At 37.6% G+C, this 13,153-nt stretch overlaps 1 non-coding gene across 1 annotated transcript; it reads left to right on the top strand.

The window, feature by feature from the left end:
• The first annotated feature begins 338 nt into the window (after positions 1-338).
• On the top strand, positions 339-449 carry LOC148693529 (small nucleolar RNA R71). Its single transcript, XR_015952801.1, has one exon. It is a non-coding gene; the product is annotated as a small nucleolar RNA R71 (small nucleolar RNA).
• Positions 450-13,153: the final 12,704 nt, after the last annotated feature.

Genomic DNA, 13,153 nt, shown 5'->3' on the forward strand with positions numbered 1-13,153 from the left:
AAGCCTCCCTAGATGGACATTGGTGAGTAGGATGGCTTGGTATGTTGCAAATGGCACACACTTCATTTGCTTTTGGCACCATGTTGAGCACGGATTCAAGCTTCCTTTCTAGGTTAGCAACCTGCAACAAAAGCTCATGATTAGCACTTGTTTCATAGACTCCAACTTTCTTACCCCTTAAATCTTTGTGTTGAGCATTAGACCCCAACATCTCATAAATGTTATATGACTCTTGAGCATTCTTTTTCTTCAATGCTCCACCTGCTGCATTATCAACAGTTGATTGACAATTTTGGGTTAGTCCATCATAAAAAATTTGCATTTGTAAGTGAAAAGGTAACCCATGGTGTGGACATTGTATCAAGAGGCCTTTAAAACGCTCCCAACACTCATTGAAAGGTTCACCATCATCTTGTTTGAAGTTGAAGATTTGTCCCCTTAATGTGGCTGTCTTTTGAGTGGAAAAGAACTTCTCCAAGAACTTCTTAGCCACGGCATCCCATGTAGTGAGGGAACCTGGTGTTAGAGTCATCAACCAACTCTTGGCCCTATCTTTCAAGGTGTAAGGAAACACTCTCATCCTCAAATTTGCTTCACTTACTCCCTGCAAAGGTAAACCACTCACAACATTGTAAAACTCTTTAATATGAGCTAAAGGGTCTTCATTAGGTAAGCCATAAAATGAAGGAAACATATGGAAATGTGAAGATTTGAGATCATAGTTTCTAGCTTCTGTGGGCAGCAAGATGCATGAAGGTGAATTTGGTATGATTGGTTGAGCAAAGTCCTCCAAAGCTCGAAGCTCATCTAGGTTGCCCGCCATCTCTTCCTCTCTTTCCCAATCAACTTGCTCAGATCCTTTACTTGTTGAACTAGGTGAAGTCCTTTCCTCTTCCTCACAGATTAGGGATGAACTTGATGGCACAAAGTTGTCCAAAGTGTGGCCCTTCAACCGTTCAATCCTTTGGCCTAGCTCAACAAGTTTATTTGACATATACTACCTGAAACAAAGTAACACAAGTGTGAATGAAAATCAAGAAGCAAACCACAATGAAAAGAACAAAAATAAACTTAAAAACGTTTGAAAAGACTCAAGGGATGTGGAACTAAACTCTTAGAACACTTAAACAATCCTAAAACCCAAAACAGCAACTAGAAGACTCAAAATTGCCTAAAAACCACTTTCTGGGCAGTTTTGAGCACCTACACTAATTTGGACGAAATTGGATGGAAACTTGAATCAAAACACTTATAAACACAAATCAAAACACTTTCTAACTAATTTGGACAAAACAAAAACTCAAAGGACTCAAAACAGATTCACAAGACTCAAAACAAGCTAAAAAACTCTCAAAACTGCCTAAAAACACAAACTGGGCAGTTTTGACACTAAACTCAATTTTGGACGAAAATTAGGTTTGAGCTTGACTCAAAATGCTTCAAAACACAAGATAAGACAGATTCTAAGCTTAAGACTTAACAAACTATGGGGAGAAATTGTATTTGGACGAAATGCAATTAAATGGGCAGATTATAACAAAAGCAGATTGCAAAGCAAGTTGATGTAAACCAATGGATAATGGAATGGCTAAGGGATTCTTTTCCATATATGAAATGTATGCAACTTAAATCAACTTCCAATTATCAATTTGACAAGTTATGAACCTTGACACTAATCAAAATAGCAAACAAGCAAACAAGCAATTACAAGGGACTGAAATCAGTCCCCGGCAACGGCGCCATTTTTGTTGATGAAATATTCCTTCCTAATGCTAGAATATGTTTAGTATAATGGCATAAGTAAGGGTGTCGAATCCACAGGGACTAATTGGACCTATGTAACTACTTGTTTGCAAGAAATCTAAGAAATGAATCAAACTAATCAAATTGAGCAGATTTGTTGTTGTTACTTAAAAGCATAAATAAAAGAAGTAAACACAACTAAATGAATCAACAACCAATATAACGAGATAGTATCAATGGAAATGAAACTAGGGATTCGATTTCACCATTGCTCAATTAAATCCATGTTTGTCAAGTTAGTTTATACTCATTCATCTACCTATTTCTTGAGTTTGTTTCACTTAGATATGATCAGCCATATGATGTGTGGATTTGATCAAATGTCTCTAATCGTGAACCTAATTGTGATGTGCAACTTTGGTTCATAATCAAGATTATGAAATGTACAAGAAACTTTCATAAAACCAAAGGGAGTAACTTGGCAGGATGTGTGCTAAACACTCCCTTCATTCATTCACATATCTACCAAGATTATGCATGATGTGTGCTTTAATCTTGGCTACACAACTTAGTGATTAATTCAAATGATGATCAAACATTAAAATCAACATACTAAGTCACCATTAAAACAGAAAATGAAACAAGAAATAGATGGACAAACTGAGCATTCTAACTTAATTACATGGCAAACTTTGCAAGGTTACATCGAATCCCTAGAGGAAGATTAGTTACAATTCATGTTTACAAAAGATTTAACATAAACATATGAAACATGAATGAACATAGAATTAATAAGAAGAAACCCTTGAAGTAAAACTGATGTTGAATTCCTTGAAGAGTTCCTTGGTGTTGCTTCTCCAAATGTGGTGCGGATGAAGTAGATTGGTTTGGTTTGGATGGTTTCTGCCTTTAGGACAGAAATGGACAGAGAATGGAGTGAAGTAGGGGGGTTTTAGAGTGTGTAATGGACTGAAAATGAAGAAGGAACCTTGCGGATGGGAAAGGGGGAGAAAATGAGCAGTTTCTGTGAAAGGAAAGGAATGTAGAATGCCATGCAATGGAGAGGACGAATTAGAGTGAATGATGGACAGAAAATGGAGCCAAATAGGGTGTGTGTGATCCCCCAACATTCAGATTGGATCTAGCCTTTGTTTACTCAGATGGCAGAGCATAATTTAGATGGAATGATGGGTTTCTGAGTGTAGTGGACGCATGGCTTGGACAATTCTGCAAGTATGTGTTTTGTTTAATCAAAATGCATGTGTAAAGTCTGCCACAAGGGAGTGGAACCTGCAAAGGTCAATTGGAGCACCAGAAAATGTTTATACAAGTCTGAAAATGGGAAGAACACATGGCATGGACAAAGGAATGGGTTGGATTTCTGAAATGATGGCATGAAATGGAATTTCTGGAATAAAGGATGCAAGGAATGGACATAATCTGCAGGTATGTGGATATTTAATCCAAGAAACATGTGCAAAGTGTTTGAACATGCATGTGAATGCATGTTTTGGTGTTGAAACCACCTAATCTGACTTCAATGCTTGTTTTATTTAGAATCACTCAATTTGGCCGAATTTCACCACATTCCTTCATTTGCCTTCCAATTGATCTTATTACACACTTGGCTGCACACTAACACCAAACAAAGTAAAATGCAACTAGTTTAATCCAAAAACAATACAAAAACGCCAAATAAGAAAGCTATACATGCATGCAAAAATGTGACTATCAGAGATGACCCCCTTGGCTATTCCATCATCCATATTTTATTCACATTCATATTTACATTCTGTTTTAATTGCAATTTGTTCATTTAGTTTAATTTTGTCAAAACCTAAATCCCCCTTTACTTTAATGTCAAATTAGTTAGAATTCAATTTAGTTTGTGTTTTTAAAGCATTTTGAGTTTTTGGTTTGTCTTAGTGTTTTAAACTTTAATTTTGTATTCTTTGAGTCTAGTTTAGTGTTTTAAACTGTGTTTTTAAGTTTTTGAGTCAAATCCAAGTGATTAACAATCCCTCCTGATCCCCGGTCCAGAACGATCCCTACTTGCACCTATACTACAATTGATAAAAAGAGGGTTTAATTTGTGCGCGTATAAATCTCGCATCAAATTTTGGCGCCGTTGCCGGGGATTAGAAAATTTGCTAATCCCTTGGATTGTTTGTTTCTGTATTATCTTTTAGATTTAGTTTTCATTTGTGTTTTGTTTGTTAAGAACAACATGGCACTTGATAACGCTTCTCTTTTGTCACAGCTCATGGAAAGGTCCCAAATGCAAAGAGTTGATATATCTAATCTTCAATCAAGGAATAATGTGTTTTCCAATACTTACAATTCGGATTGGAGTGATCATTCAAACTCTATGTGGTGGGAACCTCAAAATGCTCAACAAGGAGGATATTGGCAGCCACCACAACCTCATATTCAATATGCCCAACCAAACTCAAGTTCGTCAATAGATTATAATCAAAAGCTTAATGAATTAATTTGTTTGGTGCAGGGCTCACAAAATCAAGACAATGAGGCTCAACAAGAAGGATATTGGCAGCCATATGAGGAGTTCTATTCAATGCCTATGCAGCCACCACAAAGGTTGGACCACTTGGATAAGCAAATTGGGCAGATCGCAGAGTTCGTAGGACATTTTCGAGACCAAGGCGAACTCCCTAGTTCAACCATTGCAAATCCGAAGGGAGAATTTGAAACTGCCAAGGAAATCATGTTGAGAAGTGACAAGGAGGTTGGAACGGACCCTCAACCATCAAAATCAAATCACAAGGAAGAGGAATACACCCAACCCACGGAAAGGGTGGAAACACCTTTACCGGAGGCACCTATTGCTCCTATGCCATCTAATACAGGTATGGTTGTTCCAAATTTCATTATTTTTAACCCTGTTCCAAGATTCATGACTTCCAAGGAAGAAGAAGGTGAAAAAGACATCTTGGAAGCCCTTCCAAAGGTGACAAGTAAGGAATGTCATGAATTCATCAAAGAGGACGTTCTTGAAACCACAAAATCCAAACAAGTTAAATTTGATGACATTGGACAAGTCATAACCATCACTTGCAATCTGGCCAAATCCAATATCCCTGAAACTTTCAAAGGAGTGGTGTTTGTCATTGAGCTCTTATCGGACAAAACAAGTAAGTTTTTTTTTCCAAATTCCATTAGATTTTATACTAACTTGCTATTTTTTTTGAATCAGGCACCTACACTAGAATTCAAACCACTGCCGGTTCACTTCAAGTATCACCTTCCATTCAAGGACCAATTTCATGCCGTTTGATTTTATTTATGTTAATAAAAAAAAAAAAAAAAAAAAAAAAAAAAAAAAAGAAAGATACTAAACATGGAGAAAGGTGGAGCTTCACAAAGGTTGTTTGCGTGAAGCCCCACTACGAGGCGCAGAAGCGGAAGGCATAGAAGCGGGAGGCATAGAAGCAGGAGGCATCGGAGCGGAAGCCATCGGAGCGGGAGGCATCGGAGCTAAAGCATTCCAGGCCTCAATACTTGGCCAAGCGCTGGATGACCCAGGAAAAAGGTGCCTCTGGAGATAAGACGCAAGCCTTTGACGGTCACTGTGAATTCGACCCTCAGATTCTTGCAGCTCATCAAGCTTCCTCTTCATCCCCGACGAATAGTTATTTGCAAGCACATGCAAACTTCTATTCTCGTACTTAAGCTGCTGGTTCTCTTGCTTAAGTCTTTCCACCTCTGCCATCAACGATTCCACTTGGCGGGACCGAGCAAGCAGGCGTTGGCCCATGTTGGACACAGAACTCGCACACTGAACACTAAGTGCGAGGGACTCTTGAACGGCCAACTCATCGGACCGTCCTGACAGCAGCCTACTATCTTTTGGAGTGAGGAGGTTCCTAGCTACTATTGTAGCTGTTGTGGCGTCCTGCATCACGGAGTCTTCACCTGTGAGAGGACCGTTAGAAGATAAGAAAGAAGGGCGCCATACGTTACCTTGACGCGGCGCGCCCGTATCACTGCTAAGGCTCAATTCCAAGCTAAGGTTCGATGGGTTTGCCATTTTTCAAAAGTGTTCAAAGAGAGGGGCGGATGGAGTTAATTCTCAAAGGGCCGGAGTCGATTTTCAAGAATGGGAATTCTTCAGAGTGTGTTTGTTGTGGTGATCGATAGCTCTATAAAAGCCAAGGCGACGCGTCCACCGATTCAAGAAGCCGGAATTTCCGGCGTAATTTAGGCGACGCGTTCTCTGCTTTTCAGAAGACGCGTTCAACTTTGTCAAAAGATTTCTGACAAAGCTGAAAACACGTGGAGGCCATCATCGCAACTACACATCTTTAGCCGACAAAGCGCAAAGTTCGGCGACGCTTTCTCTGCTTTTCAGAAGACGTGTGCAGCTTTGTCAAAAGGAGCCGCATCTGCACTACCACGTGTCGTTCAGAAAGCGAAGGGGCGTCGTTCAGAAATCGAAGGGGCGCCTGCTCAGAAATCGAAGAGGCGTATTCAAAGATCGAAGAGGCGCCACTATTTCAAAAAGCCGGATTTGCAGGATCAAAACGTTTGTCGACAAGGGTAAAAGGTACCACCACTTGATATTATCTCTATATATGTCGACCTTCGTCTTTTATGGCAGGGCAAACCTGAAGAAAATGCCCAACTCTCTCTCACCTCTGAGGGCGCACTCCCAGCAAAGCCTTTCGAAATACTCAATTCTTTCTTCTTCCCCAAAGATGATACCAGATGCCTGGAGTACATATGACCCAGGAGGAAACGGCGGATTGAAGCATGTGCTGATTCATTCACCGCTTCTTCAAAGCAAAGGTATCTCATATCATCAAGGTCAAAAGCAAAAATATCTCATATCATGCTTTTTCCCTGTCTTTTTCTTTGTCCTTGTTCTTACTTGCATGGCAAAGTAAAAGAAGCAATCAGCCGGCACTTGGAGTCAGTCTTCCGATCTGGAGCCAACTGCCTGGAATCTATTCCTGATTGCTTACCTAGCGTTGCTCTCGAGTAGTCATCTTCAATGGTTGTTACATTTCCAGAGAAGGGACCACTTCTGCAAAGATTGAACAAAGAAACAGATAACAGGAGGAAGCTCAGACCTTCGGGGGAAACCAAAAGAACCATCCTGCTGCCCAGTTCAAGAAGTAGCACAAAGGAAAATCAACGATGGGCAGAAACTAGTTCAAGAGTAAGCCTGTGGAATCACAAAGATCAAAGCCTCAATGCAATCACCAAAGAGAACAGGGAATTTACACTCCATAACCAGATTTGCGTCCCTAAACTCTTCTCTTTGTTAATTACATTATGCCATGTTTAATATGTTTAGTTGCTTTTTGTGTGTTTACTTATGTTTTGTGTGAATCTATGCTTAAAACATTGAGGACAATGTTTGATTTAAGTGTGGGGGGGTAACTAAAGTGTTTTGATGCAAATTCGTAGGGTTTTATCCACCATAACTTCTAATGTTGTTCCTTGCTATTTTAAGGTGTTTTTAAGTTGTTTTAGAGTGTTTTAGTGTGTTTTGTTTTATAATTCGAAAATCCCATAAAAATTTGAAAAATTGTTTTGAAAAACCCAAAAAGAGTTGTTTTAAAGTTGTTTTTGTGTGTGTGTTTGTGTCTTAGGGTACCTTCCAACACAATGATAAGGATTTGGTTTATAATTGCATGACGGTTAGAAAGAGTTATAAACATAGAGAAAAGTTTGATTTACTCTTGGTATATGCTTGGTTATGGTTATAATGTATGACTTCACATACAATCATAAAAGAAAAAAAAATTCGTTTTTGTAACATGCTTGAAGGAAGGAACTCAAACAAACGCTACAACCCTGAGAGACTTGAGCCTATAACGTTCTTTGGAGAGTATAATCTGTGATTTCTTTATTTTCTAAAGTTGTTGCATGATCTCATTATTCCTTGCTTGGTTGCTACTTAGAATGCAATTGTATCATGATAGAACTAAATGCTAGAACTCATGCCCATTTCATTCAAAGCATGTTATTGATTTGCATAACACATATTCAAGAAGAAGTTGTGTAGTGACCACCACCATAGCCAAATAGCCTTACTTCCCATACTTCGTATATGTTGTAAGTTTTAACCCCGTTGAGCCTTGTTTAGCCTTTATTCTTTGTTTACCCACATTTTCCTCACCTAGCCTAGTTTAGGACAATCCCCACCCTTGTTCTTAAAAGATAGTGAGCATGACTTAATTGAATTCCTTTTGAGTTACATTATGAAAGAAAATAAGTGTGGGGGAGAGAATGTTTAAGTGTTTATGTTTTGAGATTCAAAAGAAAAGAAAAAGAAAAGAAAAAAAAAAAAAAAAAAGAAAAAAGAAAGAAAGAAAGAAAAAAGAGCTTAAAAAAAAAATGAAAATAAGTGAAAATGAACTCACGAGCGTTGATGGTTGAAGAAAGGGTCCAAAAAAAAAAATGAATATGGCCCTAAGTTCTGTGTAATTCCCCCTTGGGTGATCAAAGTTGACTTCTGCATTCTAAAGGAAATTCTAAGTGCCTAATTCAATACTTTGCTCACTATTGCTTTAAGAATGTTTGTTTATCCTTCACCTTTCATTGTTAGCCAAAACCCTAGCCCCGTTACTACCCTTTGACTTCTATATTGAGTGTTATGTATTTCAATTGTGGAGTTTGAACTTGGTATGAGCTTATGGTGTCACTGGTTCTCGCGTCTAAGTAGTAGCATTCCATTCATGAGATCATATCTAAACATGCTTATTAACTCCAGAAAATGCTTTCCTTATTATAACATATGTGAGTGTTCGTCTACATGTTTACATCAATCTTCTCACATATACCTAGTGTAGGGTGTGTAGTCAGAAAATCTGTGTGAAAAACGAGAGTACATCTAGTAAGAAATTGAGGGAATTCTCTAAAGGCATGTTACTACATTTGAAATGTGTTTTAATTGCTTAATTGTGAACTAGTATGTGGTGACTATGATTAAGAATGTACTTAAGTGTAAAGATGGCTCAAATCTGTGAGAATAATGATTTTTAACTTGTCATGTGCATTGGAAGTCCCTGATACGATTGTTGGAAGGTGTAGGTTGTGTTTTGTTCTTTTTGTTTTGTTTTTCTGTTTTGCTCGAGGACTAGCAAAAGCTAAGTGTGGGGGTATTTGATAGGAGCATATTTATGCGACTTAAATGGCTTGTTCTCGTACATTTACGTTATGTTTCTTTAGTTATTTTAGTACTTTAAGCTATTTTCGTGTGTTTGTAGGTCCAAAGGGCTAAAGGAGCAAAAAGATGCATTTTGGAGACTTTTGGAGCACTTTTGGGCTAAGGACGGATAGCTTATGCTTGAAGCCAAAGTGTTGGACGAAATTGAAGACCTAATTGGAGCCAAAGTGTTGGAACCTTGTTCTCTTTAGTTTTAGGACATTTAAACCTTTCCTAATCCCAATCATGCCATGCATAACACACATCCATTCTAACACATTGTCATTGCACATGCATTTCCTTCATTAGTTAACCCACATGCACATATCACTTATCACACACCACATATCACTTATCACATATCACTTACCACTTATCATTCACCACATATCATTCACCACTTATCATATCATACATTCATTTATCACTTATCATAATCATTCACTTATCACTTAACATATCATAAACTTATCACTTATCACTCATAATCACCTACAACATCCACCTACTTCACCTACAACATCCACTACTTCACCTACAACATCCACCTACTTCACCTACAACCTCCACTTACTTCACCAACCTCACACACTTACTTCACCTACAAATGACATAGCCATATGTTCCCTCCACTACTCCTATAAATACCCTTGCATTCATTCATTCATGGACATCTCAATTCATACACATTTCATTCTCATTCACTCATCCATTGCAGAAATGTAGACATCAAACCACCCTTGTGCCGTGCCTTCCCCTACAAATCCAAACACCATCCTTCCATCTCCACAACTCCTCTTCCATTCCTCCACCACTCCCCAAACCATTCACACCATCAAACTATCCCTAGACCTTGTGCTACAACGAAGAGGAAGAGAAGAGTGGCTAAACGTTCATACAATTCAAGTTTGAGTTGTTAGAATGTTTAGGTGCTTCTTTGATTTCTATGTTTAATTTCAATACTCTTTGTTTTGTACGAATGAGGCATGGAAGAGAAGAGGGCCTAAACGTTCATACAATTCAAGTTTGAGTTGTTGGAATGTTTAGGTGTTTCTTTGATTCTCTTTGTTTTGTACCATGAGGAACTAAACCCCCCTTGGCTAGGGGGGGATTCGAAATAAATGTTTATGCTTGCATTTTGATTTGATTACTTCTAATTACGTTTCATAAGTTGTGGATTCAATTTGTTTAACCGTTTGATTGATAACTTATTTATGTATGTTTATTGAGAGTGCACGCTTAATTTTCATGCATGAATATGACGCTAGAATATAAGTGAGTTTCACCTAATCGTTATGAACTTATATTCACAAGTAGTGGAGGTTGCTTATAAACAATCGCGTTAAATGAATTCTTGGCACGAGTTTCATGCTCATCATAGTAACGAATGCCTCGTCAACACTTATAGTTTTCATAATGCTTAATGATCTTTGATTGTATCTTTATTGTGCTGTTCACGTAAAGGACTTTTGGAGAATGTTGTGAATTGCGTTGCGCTAACCCATCCAATTCATTAACTTAAGGAAAACTTGACGGTTAATTTAAGCGTACCTAATTGACCCGGGGTGATGAGTTTAATAATTTATTGAAATGCAATTGGAAATCTTTTTATTATGTAAGTGTAACATGTGTGGAGAAGAACCCCTTAGCTATTCTATCATCCATTCATTCCATTTCATCAATTTCGTTTTTATAATCTGTTTTAATTAGAATCTGTCCATTTAGTTTATTTTCGTCCAAACCTCAATCCCCATTTATTTTAAAGTGTTAGATTAGTTAGAAATATTTTTAGTTTGTGTTTATAAGTGTTTTGATTCAATTTGTTAAACAAATTCGCCCAAATTTGTGTTTGTGCTCAAATCTGCCCAGAAAGTGGTTTTTAGGCAGATTTGAGTGTGTTTGTGTTGTTTTGAATCTTTTAGTTTGTTTGAGTATTTTAAAGTTTAGTTTTGCATTCTTTGAGTCTAGTATAGTGTTTTATATTGTGTTTTTACGTTTTTGAGTCAAATCCAAGTGATTAACAATCCCTCCTAATCCCCGGTCCAGAACGATCCCTACTTATACTTATACTACAATTGTCAAAAAGAGGGTTTAATTTGTGCGCGTATAAAATTCGCATCAATAGCCTTACTTCCCATTTTTCGTATTTGTTGTAAGTTTTAACCCCGTTGAGCTTTGTTTAGCCTTTATTCATTGTTAACCCACATTATCCTAACCTAGCCTAGTTTAGGACTGTCCACACCCTTGTTCTTAAAAGATAGTGAGCATGACTTAAATGAATTCCTTTTGAGTACATTATGAAAGAAAATGAGTGTGGGGGAGAGAATGTTTTGTTCTTAAGCGTTTATGTATGTTTTGAGAGTCAAAAGAAAAGAAAAAAATCTGAAAAACATATGAAAAAGAAAAAAAACAGAAAAGAAAAGAAAGAAAGAAAGAAAGAAAAAAGAGCTTGTTCCCCCTTGTTGTTCAAAAGTTGAGTTTTCATTCAAAAGTGAATTCTAAGTTAATTCAAATGCTTTGCTCGCTATTTCTTTAAGAACCTTTGTTTTCCATATTCCTTCTTTGTTAGCCAAACACCTTTAGCCCCGTTTCAACCCTTATGCTTCTATCTTGATCGTTATGTGTTCAATAATGTGGAGTTTGGAATTGATATGAGCTTATGGAATCACTGGTTCTCATCCTAAGTAGTAGCATTCCATTCATGAAATCATATTCATGTCATTATCATAAATCCAGAAAATGCTTTCCTTGTTATAACATATGTGAGTGTTCGTCTACATGTTTACATCAATCTTCTCACATATACCTAGTGTAGGGAGTGTAGTCAGAAAATCTGTGTGAAAAACGAGAGTACATCTAGTGAGGAATTGAGGGAATTCTCTAAAGGCATGTTACTACATTCAAATCATGGTTTTAAATGCTTAATTGTGAACTAGTATGTGGTGACTATGAGTAAGAATGTACTTAAGTGTAAAGATGGCTAAAATCTGTGGGAATAATGATTTTTAACTTGTCATGTGCATTGGAAATCCCTGAGACGATTGTTGGAAGGTATAGGTTGTGTTTTGTTCGTTTTGTTTTGTTTTTGGTTTCTTTTGTTTTGTTTTGCTCGAGGACTAGCAAAAGATAAGTGTGGGGGAATTTGATAGAAGCATATTTAGGCGACTTACTTAGCTTGTTTTCGTGCATTTATATTGTTAATTCATAGATGTTTTAGTCGTTTAAGCCATTTTCGTGTGTTTTTAGGTTCATATGGCTAAGGAAGCAAAAAGATGCATTTTGGAGCATTTTGGAGCAAAATTGGACTTGGAATGGATAGCTTATGTTTGGAGCAAAAGGAATGGACGAAATTGAAGGATTCCTAATCCATTGCAGCCACATGCATTCACATGCATAAATCAGCCACATGCATCTCCCATCACCATATCAGATTTCCATCATATTCACATGCATTCCATCCTTTAAAACATTGCACATGCACTCCCTTTAATTAATTAAGCCACATGCACTCCCATCCATTTCATCATTGCAGCCAACACATGCTTTCACATGCATTTTCAGATTGTCCCCTTGCACATGCAGCCACATATTCATTGCACATGCAATTTCAACCCACATGCATCCTTTAATCATTCAAACATGCAGCCACATTTCCTCCTAGCTGTCATGTTCCCCCCATTTCACCTATAAATAAGCATTCATTCTCATTCATTCTCATACACTCTTCCATATTCCAGAAATTCGTCAAAACCTCTCCACACCCTTGCAGCAGCCACCAAAACACTTTTCTCCTCCATTGCAGCCACTCCAACCACTCCCCAAACCATTCACACCATCAAACTACCCTTAGACCTTGTGCTACAACGAAGAGGAAGATAAGAGGGCCTAAACGTTCATACAATTCAAGTTTGAGTTGTTGGAATGTTTAGGTGTTTCTTTGATTTCAATGTTTAATTTCAATACTCTTTGTTTTGTACGAATGAGGAATGGAAGAGAAGAGGGCCTAAACGTTCATACAATTCAAGTTTGAGTTGTTGGAATGTTTAGGTGTTTCTTTGATTCCAATGTTTAAATTCAACTAAACCCCCCTTGGCTAGGGGGAATTCGAAATATATGTTTATGCTTGCATTTTGATTTGATTACTTCTAATTGCGTTTCATAAGTTGTGGATTCAATTCGTTTAACTGTTTGATTGATAACTTATTTATGTATGTTTATTGAGAGTGCACACTTAAT

Source organism: Pyrus communis, chromosome 10 (assembly GCF_041283825.1).
Source record: "Pyrus communis isolate YQ-2024b chromosome 10, ASM4128382v1, whole genome shotgun sequence".
Lineage (NCBI taxonomy): Eukaryota > Viridiplantae > Streptophyta > Magnoliopsida > Rosales > Rosaceae > Pyrus > Pyrus communis.